Genomic DNA, 8,080 nt, shown 5'->3' with positions numbered 1-8,080 from the left:
TCTATCGTAGCTTTCCAGTCCATTGGACTTTTTCAGAAACTCAATGCCTCCCATAGCCAGCACCCAGATCCAAAGCCAAAAGGTCCTCAATTTCCCCAAAGACTCTCCTGCTTGCTGAGCTGCCTTGGGCAGGTAACACAACAGCACTGGGACTCATCGTAAAACTAGAATAATAATAGTGTTTACTTCATCAGGCTGTTCTGAAGATTAACAATAATCATGGAAAATAATATACAAATAGCACTTGGAACAATGCCTGGTGTGTAATAAGCACATCGTTAATGTTTATATTTCCAGGGCAGTTGAATTCTTTAACCTAAATCACAGTGATGAATAATTTCTCAGTCTCAATTCAAGTCAGGAAATTTCTGGGAAGATTATGGGAGGTGGTAATCGTATGTATCCACTGGCTATGGGAGGGACAGTAGTCCTCGACTCACCATGGATGGGACTGTTATACTCCCAAGTGTCCCCTCCTGTTAAAGCCAGCTCATGGTAGGACATGAGCAGCAGGCTTTAATGTCTGCTTTTTACAATGTGTGTTAGTCAGTCGTGTCCAGCTTTTTGTAACCCCATGGACTGTAGCCTGCCAGGCTCCTCTGTCCATGGGATTCTCCAGGCAAGAATACTGGAGTGGATTGCCATTCCCTTCTCCAGAGGATCTTCCCAACCCAGGGATCAAACCCTGGTCTCCTGCATTGCAGGCAGATTCTTTACCATTTGAGCTACAGGGAAGAATTTTTATAGGAGCCTCAATATCCATGGACAGGGGAACCTGGCGGGCTGCAGTCCATAGGGTCGCAGACAGTGGGACATGACTGAAGTGACTTAGCACACACTGCACAAATGCACTTCAAATCTTGGGGGTAAAGAGTTCTTATTATTCAATTTCGGTGTGTAATATTCTGGTCCCGTCTAAGCAGTTAAAATTTTGTTTTTCTAGTCTTTCCTAATTGGATGTTTTCCCTCTACTAAAGTAATTTAGGAAAAGGAAAACTGAACAATCAGATTATATAAAAAAAAAAAAAAAGGTTCTGTTGCATAAAGGCACAAAATTTCAGCAAATTGTACAGGGCTCCTGACACCTCTGCCAACAGCAACTGGGACAGTGAACGGCTGCAGAAATACCTCCGTTTCATTGATGTGTTGCTGCAAGTAGGCACTGTTCCTGCTGTACTGAACACTCAAGAAAAGCGCCCTCAGGGCTTCCGGCAGAAGAAGATGACCCAGAAGAATGACTACCGCCAAGCTGCTGAGGCTGAGTCAAGGACAAGTCAGCACTTAAGGAGAGTTTGCACTCGGCTCATTACCCAGAGAAACACAGGACATGTGTACAAGCAGGTGTGGGTGCAGGTGTGGCAGGAAGGTAGACACACGTGAAAGGAAGGGAAAGGAGAGCTCTGTGCGAGCTGCCTCTGGAACCAAGATACAGTGAAATTTAGAGGCCTGAGCTGGGTAGCTTTTCTCAAATGGTTTCAAGGTTCTGCATCTTTCTTCATTCGCAAAATGCAGAAGATCATCACACTGCCAGTTAAATCATTTTTTAAAGAAATTAAGTCAAGCTTACAGGAAAGGGGCCAAAATAATTCTCCTGTGCTCTTTACCTAGACTTAGCACCTCCAAATATTGAATATTTTGCTACAGGTGTTTTATTATCCTGCATCTATACCCTTCCTGAGCTTTTGAGGGTAGCTTGTGTTTATCAGGCCACTTTAACCTTTGATACTTCAGTTGCTATTTCCTAAGAACAAGACTTTCCTATGTAGTCATACTACAGCTCTCACAACTGGAAAATCTCACCCTCCACACACGCGGGCAATGCTGTGAGGTTGAGCTATGCCGCTACCTATCCTGCATCCCTCATCCACTTTCATGAATTGTTCTCGTCATGTTCTCAGCCCCTCATAGATGATCACAGACTCAAGTGGTCATCCTGTCTGTCTCCTTAGGTCCACGAGTCTGGACCACCTCCTCGCCCTTTCCTTCTCTTACCTAATAGTGACATTTCTGAAGAACACAAGTCAATTATTTTACAGACTGTTCTTCAATTTTGTTTCCTTCAGTATTTATTCACTATGAGATTCAGGTTGTGTATCCTTGGCTAGAATACTAAGATGGCGTTTTGTATCTTTCTCGGGATATTTGTGCAGACACAGGATATCCACCTGACCCTCATGAGTGAGTCATCTGATCACCTGGCCAAGGTGTTGCCCAATCTCTCCACTGTACAGTTACTAGTCTTCCTCTGTAACTAACAAGTATTCTGATGAAAGACATTATAAACATCTTCCTTCTCATCCAACTTCCCTGTTCCTCCTGCCCCCATGACACACACTTGACTATCTATTAATGAGTTTTCTACAACCAACCATTACTATGATGGCTGCAAAACAATGACTTTTAATGTCACCTTCACTTCACTTTTATCAGCTGACATTCTATGGAAAGAAAGAGCCCTCCCATCTCCTCCATTTGTTTATCTATTAATTATCAGCATATACTCTTAGATTTCCATTTTATTCAGTATTTATTTTGACACATATATGTCCTAGATTTAGACAATAGGTCCTTCAAGCTGGCTCCTATGACCTTTTACCCCCAGCTCCCCAAACTGAAACTCTGTACCTTACTTTCTATTACCAGATGTTCTAGGCTCATCTAGTACCATCTAGGCTCCTGTTTAGATGTGGAAAATTCTTCAAGAGATGGGAATACCAGACCACCTTATCTGCCTCCCGAGAAGTCTGTATGCAGGTCAAGAAGCAACAATTAAAACTGGCCATGGAACAACAGACTAGTTCCAAACTGGGAAAGGAGTACATCAAAGCTGTATATTGTCATTCTGCTTATTTCACTTATATGTAGAGTACATCTTGCGAAGTGCCAGGCTGGATGAAGCACAAGCTGGAATCAAGACTGCTGGGAGAAATATGAATAGCCTCAGATACGCAGATGACACTACCCTTATGGAAGAAAGTGAGGAAGAACTGAAGAGCCTCTTGATGAAAGTGAAAGAGCAGAGTGAAAAAGCTGGCTTAAAACTCAACATTCAGAAAACTAAAATCCCATCTGGTCACATCACTTCATGGAAAATATATGGGGAAACAGTGGAAACAGTGATAAGACTTTATTTTCTTGGGCTCCAAAATCGCTGCAGATGGTGACTGCAGCCATGAAATTAAAAGACACTTGCTCCTTGGAAGAAAAGCCATGACCAACCTAGACAGCTTATTAAAAAGCAGAGACATTATTTGCCAACAAATATCTGCCTAGTCAAAGCTATGGTTTCTCCAGGGGTCATGTATGGATGTGAGAGTTGGACTATAAGGAAAGTTGATCACTGAAGAATTGATGCTTTTGAATTGTGGTGTTGGAGATGACTCTTGAGAGTCCCTTGGACTGCAAGGAGATCCAACCAGTCCATCCTAAAGTAAATCAGTCCTGAATATTCATTGGAAGAACTGATGTTGAAACTGAAGCTCCAAACTTCGGTCACTTGATGCAAAGAACTGACTCATTGGAAAAGACCCTGATTCTGGAAAAGACTGAAGCAGAAGGAGAAGGGGATGACAGAGGATGAGATGGTTGGATGGCATTACCAACTCAATGGACATGAACTTGAGTAAGCTCCAGGAGTTGGTGATGGACAGGGAAGCCTGGCGTGCTACAATCCATGGAGTTGCAAAGAGCAAGAGTCGGACATGACTGAGCAACTGAACTGAACTGAGGCTCCAGTCACGGATCAATTGCTGCTCCAAGGAAACTTTCTTGGGATGGAAAATGGGATTTAGAAACCAAGATCTAGTTGCAAGATATACCCATTTATGCCAAGAGATTGTTGCTCTGGTCCTTTCAATGGAAAGACCTAGGAAATATGTACATATATGAATATGGTATATGTAGAAACATTTGTTTATATGTGGACATAAAGATGAGCATAGACAAGTGTATATATGTGTATGTATATATGTATAAAATAATGCATTCACACTGTTCTAATTCCAAGTCTACTCCAAGTAATCTTTGCCATCCCTCATTCCACACTGTACCTCCCTTCTTCCATAATGAAAATCCTAGATTCCTGAAACAATACATTTTCTGATTTGCTCAATTGCACAATATGCATAAAGTACTTCGATTGTGACAACCATGACACTGTGAAGAAGAAGCATAAAGAAGAGTTCAAAAATTGTCTGGAGTTCTTTTGTTTTCTAGGCTAAGGGTATATAGCCCAAGTACTTTGTTTAAAAGTTATACATATTAATCCCTTTGTGCCCTTTCAATCTGACTATGGTATCCATTCACAATATAGGTGGGTTCAGGCACTTCTGTTTGGATTAAGTTTCTAGTGTTCCGCTCATAGTTTTGTTGATTTTATTTTACTTTTGAATATGTAGGACATTAACATGTTTCCAGGACTTCCCTGGTGGCTTAGACAGTAAAGAGTCTACTTGCAATGCGGGAGACCTGGGTTCAATCCCTGGGTCAGAAAGATTCCCTGGAGAAGGAAATGGCAATCCACTCCAGTATTCTTGCCTGGAAAATCCCATGGATGGAGGAGCCTGGCAGGCTACAGTCCACGGGGTCACAAAGAGTCAGACACGACTGAGTGACTAACACACAAAACATGCTTCCAGGATCAAGCCTAGGAGAAGGTGACAGATGCCACACTCTTCCTGTCCCTCCTTCTCTTCCTCCCACTCCTTACAGGTAACTCATTTCATTACTTTCTGGTTTATTATTGATGTGTCAGTTGCCAAAATAAACAGATATTTGTATGTTTTCTTATTTTCCCTTCTTTCTTACATAAAAGTAGCATGTAATATATAAGCTATTGTATTTTGCATTTAATATTTCATTTGATGTTTAATAACATATCCCAGAAGTCATTCCATATCTGTTCATAGAAGTCTTCCTTATTCTTTTTTATAGCCCTATCAACGGAGTATCTTGTCATGCTTCCCAATTTTTGCCAGTTTGTTGGGGGGATAAATAGTATCTCAGCAGTTTTAATTTGCAACTCTTTTACAAGTAAAGTGGAACATCTTTTCACATGTTTACAAACTCATAAGATCTTTACTGTGAATTGTCTGTTTATGTGTTTTGCCCTTCTTAACATTTAAGTTCTTTATATATTAAGGATATTACTTTGCCCCTTTATCTATGATAGGTGCGGAAATAATTTCTTCCCATTTGTCATGTCTTTTTATTGTGATAAAATGTACGTAACATTTGAATCAGTTTCAAGTGTACATTTCAGGGCCATTAAACATATGGACATTGTTCTGGACCACCATCCATCCCCAGAACTTTGTCATCTCCCCAAACTGGAACTCTGTACTAATTTCCCCATTTACCCTCTGCCAGTCCCAAGTAACCACCCTTCTTTCTCTTTCTGTGAATTTGACTCCTTTAGGTACTTCATATAAGTGGGTTCACAGTATTTGTCTTTTTATGCCTGGTTTATTTCACTTAGTATTATTCTGTATCATTCAAAAACTTAGTATCATTCAAAAAACTAAGATCATGGGATCCAATCCCATCACTTCATGGCAAAGAGTTGGGGAAACAATGGAAACAGTGACAAGACTATTTTCTCGGGCTTCAAAATCACTGCAGACAGTGACTACAGCCATGAAATTAAAAGACGCTTGCTCCTTGGAAGAAAAGCTATGACCAACCTAGACAGCATATTAAAAGCAGAGACATTACTTTGCTGACAAAGGTCTGTCTAGTCAAAGCTATGGTTTTTCCAGTAGTCATGTATGGATGTGAGAGTTGGACCATAAAGAAAGCTGAGCACCGAAGAATTGATGCTTTTGAACTGTGGTATTGGAGAAGACTCTTGAGAGTCCCTTGGACTGCAAGGAAATCAAACTAGTCAATCCTAAAGGAAATCAGTCCTGAATATTCATTGGAAGAACTGATGCTGAAACTGAAGCTCCAATACTTTGGTCACCTGATGCAAAGAGCTAACTCATTGGAAAAGACCTGATGCTGGGAAAGACTGAAGGCAGGAGGAGAAGGGGATGACAGAGGATGAGATGGTCAGATGGCGTTACCGACTCGCTGGACATGACCTTGAATACGCTCCAGGAGTTGGTGATGGACAGGGAAGCCTGGCATGCAGCAGTCCATGGAGTTGCAAGAGTCAGACACAACTGAGTGACTGACTTGAACGGACCATGTTGTAACTTATGTCAAAATTTCCTTTCTTTTAAGTCAAATAATATTCCACTGTATGTCACATTTCGTTCATACATTGGTTGCTGGACAGTGGGTTGCTTCCATATTCTGGCTAATGTGAATAATAGCGCCATGAACACAGGAGCACATGTTCGAGTCCTTGCACTCACTTCTTTTAGGTATGTACCCAGAAGTGGAATTGCTGAATCATATGGTAATTCTAGGTTTAATTTTTTTAAGGAACATGAGTTCCAATTTCTCCACATCCTTTTCAATATCTGTCATATTTCAGGATTTTTGTTGTTGTTTAAAAAGAATAGCCATACTAATGAATGTGAAGTGATATCTAATTGTGGAGTTTGTTTTGTTTTTTGCATAATCGGTGTTGGAGGTATAGTCCAATTTGCCCTCATGGATTTTAGTTGTTGTCATAAGCTCTATTTTATCTTTGCAGTTTCTTTGTCCTTAGACTTCCCCACATCATGTCCAGCCTCTCTTCTGACTTCGTGTCTAGAAACTATGGTGCCTTCAGATCCACTGCTATGCACAGTGGAGTTGAAGCTTTGGCCATAAAAAGAGTTGGAAACGACCGAGAAACAACACTGAGTTATCTCCTGTTTGGGGGAAGCTCATTCTCCAAGAAAGGCATACTTTTTGTACTCAGTTCTCATCTATTTGCCTATAGCCTGGATGCTTGAAAGCTGGACACAAAAATCCTTGGCCAGTACTTTCTTTCCTTGAGTGTCTTGTAAATACTCTTCTACTGTTGCCTTGCCTAAATATTTATTTCTATAAGTAATTTGATCTTTTTGCCTTTAAAATCTAATAGTTTTAATAAAATGTTTTGGAGTTGATTATTCCACTCAGTTCTCCAGGGTATATTGTTGTTGTTTAGATTCGTGTCTGAGCCTTCTGTGATCCCATGGACTATAGGCCGCCAAGCTCCTCTGTCCATGGGATTTCCCAGGCAGGAATACTGGAGTGGGTTGCCATTTCCTCCTCCAGGGGATCTTCCCAACCCAGGGATAGAACCTGTGTCTCTTGCATTGGCAGGTTTCTTACCACTGAGTCCCTTGGAAGCCCCTTTTCTCTGCATACTGAAGTGCAGTTTTTAATAGATAACCACTCTGGGGGAGGGATGAGTTGTCATTTATTTCTGTGGGATCCTTAATTTTTCTTTGTCAGTTCCTTCTTTTCCTTCACTACCAGATCTCCAAAGGGCACTGCCATTTCTCTATTTACCTGACACTTCCCAGAAGCAAGGCATCCTCAAGCCTGCCACATCCTGCCCATTCTCTTTCAGACCTCTTCCCTTGTCCAGTCAAATACCCAACCTGTGTTCAGTGTTTCGTTCTTGGGGTTGGACTTGCTCTTCATAGAAGGATTTAAGCCTGGGTTACACTTAAGTCCTTGGCAACAGTGGAGGGAGCTCTGTTGGAATTTGATGTCTTTCCTTTATTCTACTTAAGAAGTAATTTGAAGGTCAGTTCATCCCATTCACTGTCATAGTAGAGCTGAAGGCTTGTTTGTGTTTGTATTTTATTGAGGATGTGAGTTGATATTCAGATGCAGACAGCTGCCTTTATCCTCTGAACTGGGCAGCTCCTGGAATCTCTTTTAAAATATCAAGCGCTAAGTAACATTCTTTCTTTCCTAGGAACGCTGGAAACTTTGCTGTTACAAGGGCATTGTCAAGGTTACTCAGATTCTGTTACAAGACAGATCTGTCTTCTTGCATCTTTAAAGCTGCTACGTGTGCTGCCTCTTCTTTCTTAAGATCGAAACAGCCGCAAAGAAACGATTTTAAAAATACGTGTTGCCTTCCTTTTTCCTCATTTCGTGTTTACTTAAAAACGAAAAAGAAAACCCTGCTATTAAGCGCTCTGTTCATCCC

The sequence above is a fragment of the Odocoileus virginianus genome, unplaced genomic scaffold (assembly GCF_023699985.2).
Source record: "Odocoileus virginianus isolate 20LAN1187 ecotype Illinois unplaced genomic scaffold, Ovbor_1.2 Unplaced_Contig_14, whole genome shotgun sequence".
NCBI classification, from domain to species: Eukaryota; Metazoa; Chordata; class Mammalia; order Artiodactyla; family Cervidae; genus Odocoileus; species Odocoileus virginianus.
This window is presented reverse-complemented; position numbering follows the sequence as displayed.